General features: G+C 38.7%; 1 long non-coding RNA gene across 20 annotated transcripts in view; it reads left to right on the top strand.

Annotated features, from left to right (window-relative positions):
* LOC140623015 (uncharacterized) overlaps window positions 1-21651 on the top strand; it is a 402108-nt gene that overhangs the window by 111804 nt on the left and 268653 nt on the right. The window lies entirely within an intron of this gene.

The following is a 21651-nucleotide window of genomic DNA, read 5'->3' as shown; positions in this document are numbered from 1 at the left end:
TTGTCCTAGAGTCACCTATGTAATGGATATCTAGAGGGACTTTACCTGCCTAGAAAAGCAAAGCTGATGCTTTCAGTTATTAGCTATATATAATTTGGAAGACCCAAATACGTACTTCAGTTAGCTTGGTCTTGGTAGAGAAGAGCATCTTACTCAGGGCAGTTGAGGCCAGTGGTTACATGCACAGGCTCTCCACAGATTTGGGATTGAATGGGGCTCTGCCTCTTATGTATTCTGTTAGAAGATCTTGTCTTGGATAGTGTTAAATGTCTGAACTTGAGGGCAAGGCTGCCCGAGTTTGCAAGAGACATACACAAAGTTTGGTGCATGGTAATCACTCACTGAAGGCCAACTATTGTTTCTCAGATGAATGGCATTTTTAGCTCAAGAGTGGGTTATGAAGAGAATCTTCGGGCTCTTCTCTGGAGATTAAGACCAAGAAACACTAGTTCAGAGATTCTCAAAGAGGGTTCTAATACTACCTGCTGGGTGCAACCTACTTCAGGCAGGATGCGGGATATTCATAACAATGGTGGGGAATTCCCCTCCCTTAGCCCCGCACACGTGTTACACCTGTGTCCTGGGACAAGCTGTGTTAATCCCCACTCCCCCTACCAAACAGCCAGTGTCTTTGAAGCACCACTTCCTATGGATCCTTCCTGCTGTGTTGCTTAGTGACTTGAAAAGAGCTTTGAGTCTCACTGCCCTGGCTTGAATCCCAGTTTCCCCACAGAGTCACTGTGACTTAGGGCCACTTACCCAGCTTTTCTGAGTTCCATCTTCCCAACTGTAAAAAAGACAATTCCTATCTCATGGGTCATCATGAGAATTTGGAACTACTAAAAAACACGGTTCCTGGACCTCTGGAGGCTCCCTCTTCTGACTGTAACCACCTGCTAAAAGATCAGTGACTGCATCTGGGAGGCACTTGGGACTGAGAAAGGTAGCTTTAGTGCTATTTTTAACAAGCAGAGTTGAGATCTTAAAATAGTGAATTTTTTTAATTTACTTTTTTCAGTCTGCCAAGTGTTCCTTCCATCCAACATCCTAAACAGAAATAAGGTAATATGAGAATTGATAATTACTGAACCAGATGATTCCAATAAAGGCATAGCTTTTTTTTTTTTTTAAGATTCCTGTATTTTTAAGTAATCTCTATATCCAACATGGGGCTTAAACTCACAACCTAGAGATCAGGAGATCAGGAGTTGTGAGCTCCACTGCCTGAGCCAGCCAGGTGCTTCAGGTATAGCTTATTTGTAAAGAGTGACCTTACAATATATAAGGTTGGGATTTTTTTTTTTTTAAAGGCTCAAACTAAAGTAAGCAAATTCATAGAGACAGGAGAAAGGTAGCTGTCAGGGACTGAGGAGAAAGGGATAAGGAGTTATTGTTTAATGTACAGAGTTTCAGTTTTACAAGATGAAAAGAGTTCTGTGGATGGATGATGGTGATGGTCGCAGAACAATGTGAATGCATTTAATGCCACTGAACTGGACACTTAAGATAGTTATAATGGTAAATTTTATCTATATTTTGCCACAATTAAATAAAAATATTAACGCTCAAATCATGAGTGAACACAACCTTCATTCCCTTAAGCCTCTGAATTCTGACAAGGAGACTAGAAAGAGGCACATCTGGCACTGTGTTCTAGATTCGAAAAGTGAGAGTCAACAGCCCCTTTTCAGAAAGTAGTAACCCTGTGTGTGGTCCTCAGCAGCTGGCTATGGCCAGTCTTAAGATCTGGACATATTTTTTTTTTCGTTTTTTGTTTTTCCATTTCTAAACCTGAGTCCTCTGAAAGGAAGGAACCTATTTGTTGAAAACTCTGTAAAATCAGGTTGGTGAGAATTTTCAGGGAAATAGCTCCATAAATTGTGTGTAGATGCAAAACTAACAGGCACATGAAAGATTTGTATTTTGAAAACAAAACCCCAGTGGGATTCTCTCAGCAGAAAATGAAAAGGTCTTCTTAACATTCAGTTGAACTATTAGAGCTGTTTTTGCTGTTGCAAGCACTAATGCAGGTACAGACACTGCCACAGCCCCAGATTGCAGTGCAGCAAATTAGCAAGGTTTTAACTTGGCTGCAAATATCAAGCTGGCTGCTTGTCATTATGCAAAAAGGGACAGGAGTGGGAGGGGGGACCGGCACCTAGCGGCAAAGCACATTATAATTGTTTAAGCAGGCCCCACAAGTCATGCATTTCAATTATTTGTTCAAAGCAGTCTGCAATTAGGAGTTGCAAACAAGGCTTTTGAATGCAAAGTCAGACAATTAAAATGTTTCATGAGTACATTAGAGAAAGAAGTTCTGAATTAGCACTTTGAATACACAAGACCTCTTTTTCTAATCTCTAGTCCCTTTCACTCTTTGGGGGAAAAAAGAGAGTGAAAAGAGAAAGAGATGTTTAGGCTGTGGTAGAGGTGATTTTGGTGTTTACTTATTTATATCAAATGCCCGACTAATCCAGGGAAGATTGAACCATCCTAATCGGCCCCTCGTACATTTCAATGTCTCTTGTTACTTGCCAGATCCTTGTCCCTAGCACAATGGCCCAGGTGCCAAAACCCCTCTCCTAGGGGGTCGTAAATCACTTTAAGCATCTCTCCTCCCTCTTCCCTCACTACTCCCCACTCTGTCCTTTGAAGAAGCGGGTCTATTTGAACCAGTGATTTGTGGCTTTCCACTATTTAGGGCACAACCCCGGGCTGGTTGCGTTGATACACAGAATAGGAGTACACTGGACAGGGTTGGGATCAGCGAGGAAAGTGTATGTCTTTTGGGGTTGCTGATGAGCAGAAGCTGGAGGCTCTGGGGAAGCATGAAAATGCACTAACCTGCTATATAGGAAGACCAGTGGCTAAACTCCCTCTCCCTCCCCAACATATTCACTTTGCCAACCCACAAACACCTACTGATATTTAAATTTTATTTTATGATTTATTGTTCCTTAGGACACCTTTAGGTTTTTTTTGGGGGGGGGGGTTATTAGCACACTTTTAGGGGAGGAGGACATACCCAACACAGGGGGATAAAAAGGATGTTCTTCCTTTAGCCTTCTTCCCTATAGATAGTAAGACTTTCTAAAATGTATTATGTGTGCAAGGAATCAACCATTAGTACAAAGTAAGAGATCACACTTTATATTATTAGTTGACATGTGAGATTACCAGGAAAATCTAGACAATTTAAGGTGACAGTTGCCAGCATGTCAGTTATATGTGTGTATGAATGTGTGCATGGCTAATTTGAAATCTAGTAGGTAGTAGTCTTAATTTCTCATTTCCTGAGTAGCTGAATTATGAAACATCATTTAAATAATCTTATTTATCCTTCTTTATATAGAAAACACTTTTTAAAAAAGTGCAGTTTGGTTGATTGAAGTTCTTAAAAAAAAATAGCAACCCACCTTCTACATGGGTATTTTGAATTTTACTTAGGCAATTCTTTTTTAATTACTTTACCTCCAAGCAATCATTGAGGACTCAGAGCACTATTAAATACCAGGTGATAGGTTTGATGAGCCTTTATACGATCAATTCATTCTATTAGTAGGAAAATTTTGTTTTTCCATGGTAAATACTTCTATTATGTAGGTCTTTGTAAAAATAAGTTGTTTTTGCAACTAGGCTATGACATAAGTAAAGATGCAAACATGATAATATTAAAATCGTGTCATTTTAATGATGTACTATAAGTTGACTAAATGAATTTTTTTTAAAAAGATGCTTTCTACACAGAAAAGAAAATAAAATGTCATTTTAATGGTTGAGATCTGTAGACATAAGAAAATACTATGCTTCGTTTTTTTAGTTGGCACAGTTTCAAATCTGCGCTTTTTTTTTCTTCACAGCCAGCTCTGACATTTTACATTATCTTTTGAAATGCCCAAAGTGATAAACTGAATCATTTAGATTGATTGGATTTTTGCCAGTCTGTTTTTTAAAGTAGTAAGTGCCATTAAAAAAAAAAAAAAAAAAGACTTTTACTTTGAAATCAAAATAGATACAGATTCTTTACCTTAGGCTTATCTCAGGTAATTTACAATAGAACAGAGGGAGGTGCAGTGGGAAGCCCTGCATAAAATCACACTTAGGTGCAATATGATTCTCCTCCCCAAATGCCCTTACAACGTCTGCCTAAAAGGGAAACTTGAATCTAAAGGTGAAACCCACTGAAATAAATGATAGCCAAATCATACGTTAAATTATTGGGAAATGACAAATAATAAATTAGATCTGATGATTTCTGTGTGATTGATTCACAACTTTTGGGCCTGTTCATTTATATACGTAATAGGTTTATGAATGTTAGTTCTATAGCTGGCTCTTTATCTCTGAAGAGGTAAGTCATGCAGAGAGTGTATCCGAAAGTGGTACCAGTACAGCCAGCTTTATTTTTTTTTAAATTTTTATTTATTTATGACAGTCATCAGAGAGAGAGAGACAGGCAGAGACATAGGCAGAGGGAGAAGCAGGCTCCATGCATCGGAAGCCTGATGTGGGATTCGATCCTGGGTCTCCAGGATCATGCCCTGGGCCAAAGGCAGGCGCCAAACCGCTGCGCTACCCAGGGATCCCTACAGCCAGCTTTAAACTTTTAATAGCTTAAAAACCAGCTTTCAGGTCTCCTTAATTTGACTCATGGAGGGAAAACAGAAAAGAAATATCCTCCAAAATGTTTCCCCCTCAGCTACTGTCAAAATACTATTCCTTCTGAGGAATGAGTTAAAGAGAAAAGCAGTTGCTACTATAAATAAGAGAGCGCAAAAAAACCTTCCAAGCCCTGCTTTTCTACAACTTGGTTGAACCTTGGGTGTGATAGGTAAGCTAGAAATGCAACTGAGACCTTTTCAGGAGGGAGAGACTTTGCTCTCCCTGTATTACTCCCATTTACATCGAACGTTTCATTCCAATCCATTTCAAGAGGTAATGGGAATCTTGCCACTAAAATGCCACCATCTCTGGAACCCAGGGCTGGAAGCCAACCAGCCCTTTGGATATCTCAGTAGGAGGCAGAGAGAAGTTTCTGCTGAAGGACACCAGTACAAATGCCTTTTATGCAGGGGGACATGGGAATACTTCAAATTATCTACCTTGAAAAGCTGAGTGTTTGAGTCGCTACCCGAGAATGGATTCCTGAGTCTGTGAAATGGAAAAACAAAGGTGTTCAGACTGGGTAACGGGACGAAGGCTTTTCCCAGCTGTAGAATTCAAGGATGATGAAAGGAGATGCAACAGAATATAAAACAAATTGTGCACTGGAGGGTGGAAAATACAGATTTGAAAGTTAAGTGTCTGGAACAAGAGAGATATGAGTCACTGGAATTTACAAGTTACTATAGGAAACAAAGATAAAGAGATCATGAGAGAAGTAGTAACACTGGTAGCAAAGTGGCATTTTGTTAACTGCAAACCTAGGTGCTGGCAGAAACTGTTCATCAGCTCAGGAAAGGGGTAGTAATTATAGAGGACAACAGCAGATAATAACATTTACAGAGTGACCTAAGGGACAAAATTGGGTGTTTGGCAATTATGTCAACTGGTAGCACAAATTTTTCTTTCCCTTCAAAATGGTAAATCAGAAAAAATTAGGTCTGAAACAGTGAAGCTTGGTTTGCTAGAGGGCAATGGTGCTCCAGCCTCAAGGAAACTGCTTTTCTTTGTACCAAATAGTGTGTTTCTCTTATGTTAAGGTGGAAAACACATCTGGCTTTTTGAACTTTGTGTGTGGATGTAAAATGTGATACATGTGAGGAAAAATGCATGAACGCCTATATAACCACTATTCATGTTAAGAAATAAAACACTGACAGCCCCTCAGTATATCCTTTCCAACCATAAATCGCTCCTTCCCCCAGAGGTTCTATTTCAACTTTTATTGTAACAATTCTCTTGCTTTTCAGTTTAATTTTATTACTCCAGTATACCACCTAAACAACATAGTTTATGTTTGTCTACTTTTGAAATGTATATATTTATATAGATACAGATAGAAATGAAATAATTTTCTTTTTTTTAATTTTTTTTCTTTATTTATGATAGTCACACACACAGAGAGAGAGAGAGGCAGAGACACAGGCAGAGGGAGAAGCAGGCTCCATGCACCGGGAGCCCGACGTGGGATTCGATCCCGGGTCTCCAGGATCGCGCCCTGGGCCAAAGGCAGGCGCCAAACTGCTGCGCCACCCAGGGATCCCCATTTTCTAAGTATCTATTGGGCCTGCATTCTTTTGTTCCTCATTATTTTTGTTAGTTTCATTCACTTTGTTGTGTATGGGTGTAGTTTGTTCACTTACATTGCCAAAGCACATCCCATTGAATGAATGTATCACAATTTATTCTATTGTTTATGAATAGTTCGTGGTAGAGGTTAATAGCAAATCATCACCTCTGTTTTTTCCTGGGTTCCTCTTCCTCCTGGGGACTTCTGAACTGCATTTACCAGCTTCCCTTCCAGTAAGGTATGGACGTGGGTTCGAGCCTGGCCCATAGGAATCTCCCATGTGTGATCCTCTGTGATTTTTTTCATCTAGACTGAAGATGACCTCCAGGTAACCTTGGAAGCTGTGTGTGCAAGCCACAAGTTAGAGAAACCCTGGGTTCCTGAATCACCATTAGGATGGTAGCTTCCCAGGAGAGCCCCCTATTTAGGAGCATCCACACTGGGCTATTATGGGAGTAAGAAAGAAACTTTTACTGTTTTAAGCCTCTGAGATTTTATGGGCTATTTCAACAGCAGCCAGCTTCCCCTTAACTAATATAGTTTCCAATTTTGACAATTATGAACAATTTGAACATGTATCTCAGTGTATATATAATCTGTATTTCTGCAGGGTATATACTTGGGAGTGGAGCTGCTGGGCCAAAGACTATACCTGTCTCCAACTTGATGAGATAATGACAAACTACTTCCAAAATGAATGGCTAGTTTACACACTATCAGCAGTGTATGCGAGTTACTATGCTCCACATCCTTGCCATTACTTGGTTTGATCAGAATTTTTACCTCCAGCCAAACTGAAGGGAGTGTAACAGTTTTCACCGTGGCTTAGAATATTCATTTCCTTAACTGAGATTGCTCATATTGTCATGTGTTTAATTGGTCACTTGGATTTCCTCTAAGAGGTCCTTCTCCAAATTTTTATCTTGGGTACCTTTTTTCCTGTGGTATGTAAGATTTCTTTATATATTCTGGTTACCAGATCTTCATTAATTTTATGTGTTGCAATTATCTTTACACATTTTAATGACAAAAACTGTCTCTGGTAAATATAGTTTTAATGTAGTAGAATTTGTGATCTTGCCCTCTATGGTTAGTATTTTTTAAGTGTCTTGATTAGGAAATCCTTCTCTATCCTGAGGTCATAAATATATTCTCCTATGTTATCTTACAGATCTTTGTAGCTTTGTCTTTTACATTTAATTTTTTAATTCATCTGTAGTTATTGTTTGCATATTGTATGAGATAAGAGTTCAATTTCATTTTTTCCCTTATGCGTACCCAGTTGTTCCAGAATCATTAATTGAAAAATGTATCCTTTCTTCACTGCTCTGCTTTGCCACTTCTGTCATATATTGTGTCCATATATGTAAGGTCTTAATTCTTTTAAAAAAAATTTTTTAAGTAATCTCTGCACCCAATATGGGCTCAAATGTACAACTCTGAGATCAATAGTCTCATGCTCTACTGCCTGAGCCAGCTAGGCACCCCTTTAAGGGTTTACTTTGGGGCTTTCTCATTTATTCCAACGGTCTGTTTAACTCCACCAATTCTACAACATAGTTTTTTTGTTTATCTGAGAGAGTGAGAGCATGAGAGGGGGTCGATCTCAGGACCCCCAGATCATGACCTAAGTTAAAGGCAGATGCTTAACAGACTCAACCACCCAGGCACCCCTCACATAGCTTTTTAAGACACATTGTGTCTGATACAGGAAGACTTCCCAAGAATTCTTTTTCACAAGTATCTTGGATTTTTGTATCTCTTTGCATTTCCATGTGAATTTCATGATCATCTTGAATTTTTCCGGAATAACCTATTGAGATTTGAACTGGGACATTATTAAATCTGTTAGTTAAATGGAGGGAGAATTGAAAACATCATTGAGTTCTCCAATTCATGAAGTTGATTTTAGCATATGATTTTATATCTAGAAAGTTCAGATTCATGTTAATTCTAATAATTCAACTGTAGATTAAAAAATTCTACCTATGTAATCACATTATTCACAAATAATTTGCATTATTCCTACCTTTCCAAAATTATAACTTTTATTTTTCTTGCTGTGTTGTCTAGGACCTCCAGTACAAGGTCCTAGGTTTATTGGGAATGGTCATAGCAAGCAACCTCATCTAGTTCTAAAACTCAGAGAGAAAGCTCTTAATATTTGAATATTTAATGGTATTAAATTTATCCCTTACCAGATAAAGAAGTTTCCTCCTAACTCTGATTTGTTGAGAATTACTTTGATCAAATGTGAGACTTGCATACTGATATAAATCAAATATTATTGGATTTTGCTTACAAATAATTAAAAAATTTTGGTATTGATTTTCATGAGTGATATTGGCCTATGATTTACCTTTCTCATCTTATGGTCCTTGTGAAGTTTTGAAATCAAAGGTATACTGGTTTCATGTGAGCTGGGGATATGCCTTTTTTTCTATTCTCTGATGGCTTGCAGAAAGGTATAATTATATCTTAATATTATGTCTGGTGGAACAGGTTTTCTGCCTCTTTTTGAGTCAAACTTTTTCAGGAGTGTGTCCATTTAATATAAATCATCAACTATATAGGCAGAAAGTAGTTTATAATATTCTCATTCTCTCCCAATTATCTGAAGAATAATATGTACTATTGTCTCAATTTTCATCCTCATATTGCTTATTTGTGCCTTTTTTCTTTCCTGATAAATATCAGCTGCAACGTGTCAATTTTGTTAACTTTTTCAGAAGACCAGCTCTTGTTTGTTGATCTTCTCTATGGTATATTTCTTTTCTATTTTGTCCCTTTTTAAATTCCCTCCTTTTTCTCTTTTTTCTTCATTTAAAAAAAAAAAGATTGTTTGTTTGTTTGTTTGTTTGTTTGTTTGTTTCTGAGAGAGACCGAGAGCAAGCACATGAGTAGACAAGCAGACTCTTGTGCTGAGCACAGAGCCCAAGGCTAGGCTCAATCCCAGGACCCTGAGATCATGACTTGAGCCAAAATCTAGAGTTGGACGCCCAAATGACTAAGCCCTCTCCCATTCCTTTCTTTGAATTTATTTTGCTACTTCCTTAAATTTGTTTTTATGGCTATTATTTATCCAATTTAATGCTCACTTGGTAAAAGGACATATTAGTGACATTATCTACTGTCTCATGGGATTGAGGAGAAATGAAATCTTGCCTAGCATCAACTCTCAGTGCAAGTTGTACAAACAATCATGAGTTCCAACATTGAAGATGCTCATTCAGATATTTGTTTTAAGAATAGGTGAGAATTAAAAAAAAGAGTAGGTGAGAATAAATTGAACTGTCATTTATTTTAAGGCTTAGGATGGAACACAGAAGTCTCTACAGCTTAGAAGTTTAGTTCCTGATAATTACTATTGAAAAAAAATTTTGAAATTAAGAAACTTGGGACTGTAGGGGGAAAATATGATTGGGAAGCCAAGAGTAAAAGCCCACTAAATGGTAATGTATTTAAGAAGCTAAAACGATAGAGACAACACCTTCAATTAAAGGCAATCTCAGGCAGCCCCAGTGGCCCAGTGGTTTAGCACCCCTTCAGCCTGGGGTGTGATCCTGGAGACCTGGGATCGAGTCCCGTGTCAGGCTCTCTGCGGGGAGGGTGCTTCTCCCTCTGCCTGTGTCGCTGCCTCTCTCTCTCTCTGTGTCTGTCATGAATAAATAAATAAAATCTTAGAGGGATCCCTGGGTGGCTCAGCGGTTTCGCGCTGCTTTTGGCCCAGGGCGCGATCCTGGAGTCCTGGGATCGAGTTCCCCGTCGGGCTCCTGGCATGGAGCCTGCTGCTCCCTCTGCCTCTCTCTCTCTTTCTCTCTGTCTATCATAAATAAAAATAAATCTTTTTAAAAAATCTTAAAAAAAATAAAGGCAATCTCAATGATGTTTTACATACTTTGTTCAACTAGTAATGAAATTGTTATCATTGGTTTCCAGTGACTATCTCTTGTTCTACAGAAAATTGTTTCTTTGCGGTTTCAGTAGAAGACTTGTAAATTCATTCTGTATATGTGTGCATGTTTGCATGTGTGTGTATTTACAGATATGCATATTAAGCAACCATTTTTAAAAAGATTTATTTATTCATGAGACACACACACACATACACACAGGCAGAGACACAGGCAGAGGGAGAAGCAGGCTCTTCACAGGAGCCTGATGTGGGACTCAGTCTCGAAACCCAGGATCATGACCTGAGCTGAAGGCAACCACCCAACTGCTGAGCCACCGAGGCATCCCATTAAGCAACCTTTTTGCTTGGATCTTATATTTCTCTTAACGTGTAATCTTTTCTGAATATATTGTTCAGGAATTATTGAGTTCGCCTCCAACAATTGTTTTTTTTTTTTTTTATTTACCACTCCACAGACATTGTTAGAACATATTTGTAAGTTCTTGGTTGATTTATTCCTTTGTTCCTCTTTTCCTTTCTCCCACAAACATCTACTGAGTGCTTACTATTTACTATCTAGGCATTGTCGAATGGACTGGGGATATAGCTGTGAACACAACAGAAAAATTCCAGCTCTTAGGTAGCTTACAAATTTAGTGGGAGTAAGCAAGCAAGAATGAGATAAATAAAATATATATTTCAGATAATGGTGAGTGCTATGGAGAAACATAAATCAGTAAAGGGGGTGGGAATGCCAAGAAGTGAAAGATGGGGCTGAAATACGTTTGCAATTTAGATGATGTAACTGAGGGAAGACCTCACTGAGAAGGTGACATTCAAGTAAAAGCCTAGGGAGAATAAAGGAGGAGCATGTGCATACGGGGAGTCTGGGGCAGAGAACATTCCAGGCAGAGGGAACAAGTGTAAATGCCAGGTCATGAGTCCTTGTAGACCATGGTAAGGCTTTTTTAATCTGGGGAAAATAGGCAACTATGGGAAAGTTATGAGACAAGTGACATGGTATGATTTTTGCTCCAAAAGTATTACTTTAGCTGGGTTCAGAGTAGGTCAAAGAAGGGCATGAGTGGAAACAGGGAGACCAGTGAGGAGCCTGTTGGGATAAAGTCAGATTTACATATATATTTTGAAAAAAGAGGACAGATTTATTATTGATGGATCAGATGAGGAATGTGAAGTCAAGAATTGCTTCACAATTTTTTGGCTTGAACAATTAGAAGACTAAAATGGACATTGATAATGATGGGGGCAGCTACAGGATTAGGTTTGGAAGAGTAGATCAGGAGCTCCATCCTGGATCTGCTAATTAAATGTGTAAGGCAGCCAAGAGAGGCAACTGGATATTTGGGTCCAAACTGAGGTACAAGGTAAGCTATCACTATAAATTCAGGAATTATAGGCATATAGATATTTTGTACAACTTTATTTTAAAAATGTCTTTTCCAGGGCATGACTTAATAGAGCATGTAACTCTTGATCTTGGGGTTGTAAGTTTGAGCCCTACATTGGGTGTGGAGACTACTAAATATATATATATATATATATATATATATATATATATATATCACAAATTACCCCCCATGTTCCTACCTTCTGTCTCTCTTTTTAAAACCTGGGGCTTGAACTCATGACCCTGAGATCAAGAGCTGAGCTGAGATCAGGAATCAGAGGCTTAACCGACTGAGCCACACAGGTACCCTCTTTTTTTTTTTCAAATTAATTATTTTTTATTAAGTATAGTTGACATGCAATGTTACATTACTTTCACATGAACAACATAGTGATTCAACAACTCCGTACAGTATACTGTGCTCTCCACAAGTGTAGCTACCATCTGTCACCGGACAACACTATTACAATACCATTGACTATATTTCCTATGTACCTTTTATCTCCCTGACTTATTTATTCTATAACTGGAAGCCTGTGCCTTCTCTTTTTTTCCCCTAATTATTCTAAACAAGAATGATTTTGCTCTTCTAAATGCAATTCTCCTAGTGTAGCTAATAGATGAGAAATACTTTAAGCAGTCACACTTAAGTTTAAATTTCTTAGAAAATGGGCAGCCTGGGTGCCTCGGTGGTTAGTGCTGCCTTTGGCCCAGGGCCTGATCCTAGAGACCCTAGATCGAGTCCCACGTCGGGCTCCCTGCATGGAGCCTGCTTCTCCCTCAGCCTGTGTCTCTACCTCTCTCTCTCTCTGATTCTCATGAATAAATAAATAAAATCTTTAAAAATAAATAAATACATTTCTTAGAAAATGACATAAATTCTCCATCAAATTAGAAATATAAATTTAAAAAGTAAAACAAAGTAAGACAAATATGTAATTATTATCTACAAATCCATTACAAACTTAAGTTCATAACATATGGAGCAAGAATTTAAAACTCTAAACTCAGATACACTTAGTTTCATCTCTCTGATCTCAACTTAATATCTGTTCCTGATAACCTAAATTTCGGTTGTCCATTTGCTTCATGAAGAGTCTTTACATCCTCTCATCTTTGTTGCTCATGATTTTTGCACCCATTTTCCTCTCCATGGCTTCCTGTGACCATGGCTATCTCAGCCAAAAAAAATCTTTGGTTCTTTACTTATATTGTTCAAGGGAAATACTCAGAGATTGAGATTATTTTTGTGAATAATTTATTTAACACTGGTTCACTGCAGGAATTATAATTTGAAATAACAATATTTCACAAGCTAATAGGATACAGAATAATGTCTCTTAATAAGCCGTTAAAGAAATAACCTATTCCAAACCAATGATAGATTGATTATATTATTGTTCCAAGCAAAGAGGAGATGAAAGAAATAAAAGATAAATTTAATTGAGATAGACCTTTCTACAGGTTGGTTCTTAGCAGTCAGTATTTCTGAGTAAAAGAATCAGCTGCTGGCATAGGTCCCTCACTATTGGGGCAAGTAGTTAACTGGAGATGGCACTGGTGTTGGCAGGCAAGGTGGGCTGCTCGGAAGGTTATTACTCCAGGGACCATTACATGGCTTGTGACACTGCCTATGAGGAGTAGCCTCACCGAGGCAGGAACACGTTGTTTCTTCTCTTCCTGCAACTGCTACAGTTTAACATCACTGCTGACCAAGAGTGTCTTGGCCATGCCACAGCTGGAGCGAGTGTCTCAAGATTATTGGTTCAACAAATAATAGCCTTGACCAGACCAAACACTCTCAGTAAGTCCTCACAGATTCTTGGGTGTTTGTTTTTAATTTTTTAAAAGATTTTATTTATGTATCTGAGAGAGAGCATGAGCCGGGGGAAGAGCTGAGGGAAAGGGAGAAGCAGACTCCCCACTGAGCAGGGAGCATGACATGGAGCTCAATCCCAGGACCCTGAGATCATGATCTGAGCCAAAGGCAGACAACTGACTGAGCCACCCAGGTGTGCTGATTCTTGGCATTTAAAGTTTAAATGTCCATTATGTCACAGCTGCTCTTCCATATTTTCTTATTGATACATCCCCAGTGGTACCTGCCAACAGTTGAACTACTGAGTGCTTCGATAACATTGACAACTGATGTCAATGACAACATCCTGACACAGCTTCCTCACTGTGAACAAATTTACCTTAGATCAAAAGAACTTCATTTAAATCATAAACAAGTGGATTTGAAATTATAACAAACCAATACCCAACATCTTCACACTGCCTACACTGTAAAAAATGTTTATCATGTGTTTTTTTTCTTCTTAGCTCTTACTAAATAAACACATTTGGATAAAACTTCTTGCCATTCTCTATCTTTCCTGACATTGGCCATACCTGAAAAATCAGAGAAAAGATCACTTGCCTTTCTCCTCATCTCCTTAATGATGTAGCAGATAGTCTTCCAATCAGGAGACCTATTTGAAATATTTTTAAAAGATTTTATTTATTTATTCATGAGATAGAATAAACCTCTCTACTTCTCCTTTCAGATGCCCCCAATCCCCAGAATACCCAATTCCTGTTCTTTTTTCCATATTACATGGTTATAGTCTAGCCTTCTAGCCATGGCTACAGGCAGCTTCTTAAAATTTACTACTTTAGCTCTTGTTCAAAGTTACACCCAAACATTCCTCAAAACTCACATCTGGGAGCTTGAAAATTTATGGCTACTGAAGTGTCTCATGCAACTTCAGTAAAGAAGTTAAGGAAAACTAGAATTTTGTTTTAATATGGGGGATTCTAGTTCCTTCTGATCTCAAAGTCTTTCCATGGTAATTCTTCCCTTTCCTCCTTTTGTCTCCTCTATTCATGATATGTGTCGTTCATCATGCCAAAGCTAATCCCTCCCTGTCCTTTGGGCCCACACCCACCCACCCTTAAATTGCATCTCTAATCTGCCCTCTGCTAGATCCTTTCCTCTGCTCCTCAACACATTTGGGTGTCTCCCAGACCTAACAAATACCTTCTCTGTTAGCTCCTGCTAATATTGCCACACACATTACCTCCTACTTCGACTTGGCCAGCACCTTCTCACTCCTTGGCCCTTTGCTGTCTGGCTCACACTCCTACTGTCCTCCTGACTATTCCTCTCCAGATTATCAGGGACCCAGTACAGTGGCCTAAAACAACACCAACAAAAGAACAAAAACAGATAACAACTTACTATCCTCAACTCCTCTCTATAAAATTTAGTGCCAGGTGAAGTTTGACAGAAGGAGATACTGATGGTTAAAGAAGAGTTGTTGGTAGGAAAAAACTGCTAGTTGGCAAAGAGTTGGTTTTTTTTGGTGATCTGGTCCTCGGTCTTATACCAGAAACTGGACTTTTTCTATGTACCCAGAGATGAAAATATCTTTGGGAATAAGTTGATACTCATGAAACTCCCAGGTGGTGTGGAGGGCCAAGTTATTGACAATTATAAGAAAAAAATTCTTTCTTTCCTGATATTTAACACCCAGCAAAGCTTGCGTATGGTCACAGTATCCCTCTAAGTATCAGCTGCTATATGTTGGAGTGAAATGGAAAGGCTGTAAAATAAAATAGAACTAGGCTTGAATCTGACTCCATCTTATTGGCTAGTATCTAATTTTATTTTATTTTTTTTATTTATTTATTTTTTATTGGTGTTCAATTTACTAACATACAGAATAACACCCAGTGCCCGTCACCCATTCACTCCCACCCCCCGCCCTCCTCCCCTTCTACCACCCCTAGTTCGTTTCCCAGAGTTAGCAGTCTTTACGTTCTGTCTCCCTTTCTTAGTATCTAATTTTATAGACTAGTTTAGCTCAGTTTCTGTGTCTGTAAAAGTAAGTAGTGATTATATATATATATAGTTTATCTGTAATTTACCAACATGTCACAGTAGTATTACTTATAAGGTGCCTGAGTCATCACCCTCAGCACCAACAAACATTTGAACATTCAGGCCTGCCAGGCACTGTAGCTGACTAGGTTATAAACTGTGACTAGCACACTGACCCTGTGCTCAAGAACTCCAGTGTAGTGCAGATGACAGAGATGCCCAGTCCAATGCAATGGAGCAACTTGTATGGAAGTATGTCAAAGGCATTGTGTATGCACAGAAGTACTGTTTATCTACATGGGTTTTCCCTCTCATCTTTTCTGGACTAACTCATGCCATTCTCTATGTCTCAGGTTAAACATCAGATTTTCCTTCATGTGATTTGGTGCCATGTGCTCTTGTACTTACGGTTTTATAGTATTCATCCCGCTACCTGCTACTTGTTCAGTGTCTGTTTCAGACTCTTAGCTCTACGAGGCCAAGGACTATCTCTGCCTTGTTCATTGCTATGTCCCTGTGGCTAATACAGGGTCTGGCACATAGTATGAGCTCAAGAAACTTGTAGTTGAATTGGAAACTATAAGGGATTTAGTGGGGTTGTGTGAAGGAAGGATTGGAGATAAATGAAAAGATTATAGAGAACAAGATAACGAAGAGCCTTTTCTGCTATAAGGAGTTTGGACCTTATATAGCAGAGAATGGTGAACCATTGAAAGATTTTGAACAAGGGATATGATCAATTTGGAGTTTACAAAAGTTCATTAAGGTACAGTTTAGTGTATTGGGTACATATAAATGTGGGTATGGAGAAAAACAGGCATCCAAGAGTTGAGTTAGGAAAATTTTGCTAGAGACCAATTAAGGAATTAAGACCCAAACCAAGGTAATAGCAGTGGGGATAGAGCAATTTGTTTGAGAGGTAGAATTAATGGGATTAGGTGAACAAGTAGATGTGAGAAGGAAGAAGAAAAAGCTTATGGAAGAAGAAAAAGCTTATGTTGATTTCTAAGTTTCTAGCTTATATGGTGGATACTGGGGGGAAAATTCATTGTAATCAAAAGATAAGATTTGGCATCAGACAGCTAGGATGTGACATTAGCCTTTGTATTCCCATCTGCAAAATAAAAATTTTAATATCTACCTTTTGGGGTTGGTATAATATGAAATGGCTGTTTCAACACTTAAGTTAGTATGTCCCTCCCATCCTCCCCGCACCAGGCCCCCCACCAATTTCAGTTCCACTTTAAACTTACCTAAAAAAAATTAAAAAAAAAAAAACCGTAAACTTTTAATGTAAATTTAAAATATAATCTAAAAAGGTAATCAGGCTCTGGCTAAAAGAGTAAAAGTAGATTTAGTGAGGGAAGACAGAGAATTTGGTTTTGCACACTTTAACATTCAGACATCTTACATTTTGAATATACAATTCAGTTTTAAAGCTGAAACTAGGTCCTACAACATTGTAAACTTCTCCAGCTTAAGAGATTTTTCTTAGAGAAGTCATGATTTTTTTTCTACTTCATATATTTTTGCAACCTGTTTTGAACAGAACAACTTGAAACAGGTTTACTCTGTAGAATATTAAAAGAGCATGGACTTTAGGAATAAGACCTGATAGAAGACGGATGGCTAATTCCAACTCAGATTCCTCACTAAAGAGTGAAACTGGTTGCTGTCCCTCAGGATGTGCAAGGATATAAGCCCTTGCAGTAGGATACCTACAGTATACATGTCTGCACGTTTATTTGCTCAATAAATGTTAATTTCTTTCCTTCATAATCTTTTTGTTTTGTTTTGTTTTTATTTCTTTTTTTTTAATTTATTTTTTATTGGTGTTCAGTTTGCCAACATATAGAATAACACCCAGTGCTCATCTCATCAAGTGCCCCCCTCAGTGCCTGTCACCCAGTCACCCCCACCCCCCGCCTACCGCCCTTTCTAGCGCCCCTTGTTCATTTCCCAGTTAGGAGTCTCTTGTGTTCTGTCTCCCTTTCTGACATTTCCCACTTATTTTTTCTCCTTTCCCCTTTATTCCCTTTCACTATTTTTTATATTCCCCAAATGAATGAGACCATATAATGCTTGTCCTTCTCCGATTGACTTATTTCACTCAGCATAATACCCTCCAGGTCCCTCCACGTCGAAGCAAATAGTGGGTATTTGTCGTTTCTAACGGCTGAGTAATATTCCATTGTATACGTAGACCACATCTTCTTTATCCATTCATCTTTCAGTGGACACCGAGGCTCCTTCCACAGCTTGGCTATTGTGGCCATTGCTGCTAGAAACATCGGGGTGCAGGTGTCCTGGCGTTTCACTGCATCTGTATCTTTGGGGTAAATCCCCAGCAGTGCAATTGCTGGGTCATAGGGCAGATCTATTTTTAACTCTTTGAGGAACCTCTACAGTTTTCCAGAGTGGCTGCACCAGTTCACGTTCCCAGCAACAGTGCAAGAGGGTTTCCTTCATAATCTTAAATCACAGCACAAATACCTTTTTTTTCAGTTACAACACAAATACTTAATATGTTTTAAGAACCGCTTAACTCCTACAGGCTGATCTGTAGTCAGTATACACTCTGTCAACCAAAATTCCATTTCCTCAATTACACAACAAAGATTGTTTATAATAATGTATTGACCAAAGACAAGGTAATTAATAGAGTCAAAGGCCAATTCGCTAATATTTAGGGCAAATTAGAATACTAAAATAAAGATGAATGTTGTACAGGAATTTCAATAGGAAGAATTAAAATGGAAAGTAATTCAGTTATCTCTCAATTACCCAGAAAAATAATTTGTCACAGTGCCTCAGGACTCCTGAACATTTTTCATTGTTAAAATTAGAAGGCAAATTTACTTTGCTGCTATTTTTATTTGGGGACATCATTTCTAATGTTATTTCTATCACAAGGGTATGTAACTTTGTGGAAGATACATGTTCCTAGCAGGAAGAGAAGAGCAAATGTCTTTTTAAAAACTTCAAATCTTTTAATTTAAAAGGTTATGAACATTTACCAGTTATTACTCCTCAATTGCCAGCTCCTGTTTTAATCCATAGTCACAAAGAAGTCAGCAGTTTGTATGTGAAGTTTTTACAAGCAAAATTCCTAGGATGAGAGTAAAATTGAATATTAGATGCAGCAAAATGACGCCATTATATTTTTTAAAACAAACAAAGATAGTTAGAACTCTACTATTTTCACTGAAATGTTATATAAATAAGCATTTTGGAGCATATAACCAATACTTTACGTTGTGGTAAGAAATCTAAGCCTATTTTTTTGGAGGAGGAATTTCAGGCAGAATTAGGCATTCCCTCTGTCAGTTTAGTTTGATTCCTAAGCTTGTGGTCTTTCTCATATATCACAGGTTAAATCTGTTTAAACTTGTTCTCTTTAAAAGAGATTTCAGAAATCTGCACATGTGTGTACATATGAACGTGAGCAGTGGTGTGACAGGCCGAGGTATCAAAACCATTCTTTTTATGAACAGATTAAATTCAGTAAATTTAAGGAAAATGGATAGTGTTTTTCAAAATATTAAGTTCTAAAAGTAAATCTAAGACTATAATTTCTATGAAAAGACATTCTTGGTTTGAAATGGGATAAATGGCCTAAGTTTCTCACTCTTGTTAGTCACATAACACTGTGGTTACCATTTTGTGAACTGACATGATCCTGATATAGGAAGGTAGATGAGGATTGGTGAAAGACTTTCTATAACAAAAGCTGGTAACTTTATTATGGCAGTTTTGGAAGTGGTATCAGAAATGGCCAATAAAGAGGATCCCTGGATGGCTTAGAGGTTTAGTGCCAGCCTTCGCCCAGGGCGTGGTCCCGGAGTCCCAGGATCGAGTCCCACATCAGGCTCCCTGCATGGAGCCTGCCTCTCTCTCTGCCTATGTCTCTGCCTCTCTCTCTCTCTCTGTGTGTCTCTCATGAATAAATAAATAAAATCTTTAAAAAAAATGGCCAATAAAATTTAACTTTATTTGTGATATTAAGTAGTTGTAATTTGAGTAGTAAACAGAAAAGTCAATATGCAATATGACACCAGTATGTGATGTCACTGCCTACATATGACTATTGTTTACTTCCTCTGTAATTAGGGTGGCCTACTGCCCTGACTGGCTTGGGACTTTCCTGGTTTTAGCACTGAAAGTTTACCTCAGTCCCAGGCAAATAGCAAGGACTAATCACCCTAACTATAATCCTGGATTTAAAGTAGTCCATGGCTTTTAAAAAACATATAGGATATTATCCAAAATTTTTTGGAAAAAGGCAGGATTATATGCAATAGTTTTTCCTTTGGTGTGAGGGGAGGGGCAGGGTTACTAAAGAATATGTCATTTGAATTTGGCACTATCAAAATAGATGGCATAATATTTTATTTTCAAATCTAAATATTCCTGATTTTTATTTTTATTTTTTTAAAGATTTGTTTATTTATTTATTCATGATAGACAGAGAGAGAGAGAGAGAGAGAGAGAGAGGCAGAGACACAGGAGGAGGGAGAAGCAGGCTCCATGCCAGGAGCCCAAAGCGGGACTCTATCCCAGGACTCCAGGATCACGCCCTGGGCCAAAGGCAGGCACTAAACCGCTGAGCCAGCCAGATATCCCCTATATTCCTGATTTTTAAAAATATTTTCATTTATTTGAGAGAGAGTGAGCGGCAGAACACAAATGGGGGGCAAGAAGCCCAAAGGGAGAGGGAAAAGCAGCTTCCCTGCTGAGCGAGGAGTCCAATGCAGGGGCCTGGGGCTCATTGCCAGGCTGGATCCCGATGCGGGGCTCGATTCTGGGACTCTAGGATCATGACCTGAGCCGAAGGCAGACACTTAAGTGACTGAGCCACCCAGGTACCCCTAAATATTCCTGATTTTGAATCAGAGGAAACAGTAGATTATCTGCCCCTACAAGTCTCTTTCCCTTGCCACTCCTATTTGTTCTTATGATCTCATTTTCTCATGAAAGGCATCTCAGGATATAAACTTAATAAAGCAACTAAGATGGGCAATTGATCTACTTTGTTCATGGAAGAAGAAAACCAATGTTGTGAGCAACTAGTCTAATTCTCTGTGAAATTTGCTGTCCCTCATCAAACCTGAGACCCCTGAAAGTAACAAGCGTAGACTGGGCTCTGAAGCCACCTCCTCAATTTGGCAACAAAGTGGTCAAATCACCTTTGCTGGTGATTTCCAACTACTCATATTAACTGCTCCTATCCATGTCGGTTCTGAGTCCCAGCTGCAGTTTTCTCCCTCGTTGTGGATCACTTTGCTACAGAGCAGAATCCCTGATAGGCACTCTGTTCAAAGCCACCGCCAGCTGGGAGTTACAGAGCTTTATGATCCAGCACTGCTGGCTTGCCCTGTTCTTCCCAGCTGTTGATGCAGCACTAAAGGGCAAAAGGTGACTAGGTCACGTCTACTCCACCTGCTTCTGTTGTTGTTTCTTTTAAATCCTCTTAAATGGACTTTTAAGTGTGAACTTTGCAACCATGTCCTGGCCAAAGAACAACCTTAGAGGCAGCTGCAGCCTGTTCAAAGAGATGGCCTGGGTGGGAACCCCATACTTCTGATCTCTGTTCACAGGCTCTCACTAATCTGGCAACCAGGTGGTTAGTGCCAATGTTAACTGCATGGACTTGTGAGGGTGTTCCTTTGCCCAAAGGCTGCAGGAAGTTGATACCTAGAACCACCTAAGTCTGAATTTCTCCTATCTCGGGACAGACTGGGAAAACAGAAATATCTCCTTGTCTGTACTTAAGGTGCTAAAGCTGGGATGGGCTTTAGAAACCAGCTAGCCAGAATCACAGAAGTTACCTTTAAGACTGGACAGGTTGCTATGTCACAAATTACCCCTTTTAGAGTGAAAACTGTGATGATGTAGTGTCTATAAGCAAGGAGAGTGGAACTAGTCTGCCTGGGTTTAATTCTTGGCTCCCCCACTTATTAGCTGTGTGACCTGGGATTAACTTGTCTCTCAGTTTTTCCATCTATAACATAGAAATAATAATAGTATCTACCTCAGAGGGTTATCTCCAAAAACCAAGTAAGTCAATATCTATAAAGCACTTAGTGTCTGACAGAGCTACATAATCTTTAGTTGATATTAGTAGTATTAATTACAAACCCAGTAGCTCATCAAATAACTTGATGCAGCCTCAGTTCTTGGGATAACATTCATTAGACTTGCCATTACTGATCATCATTACTGCAACAGACTCAATGTTTATGGCCCCTCAA

This window comes from Canis lupus, chromosome 32 (assembly GCF_048164855.1).
Source record: "Canis lupus baileyi chromosome 32, mCanLup2.hap1, whole genome shotgun sequence".
Taxonomy (NCBI): domain Eukaryota; kingdom Metazoa; phylum Chordata; class Mammalia; order Carnivora; family Canidae; genus Canis; species Canis lupus.
The sequence above is the reverse complement of the archived record's forward strand: the minus strand, read 5'-3'. Positions and strand labels throughout refer to the sequence as shown.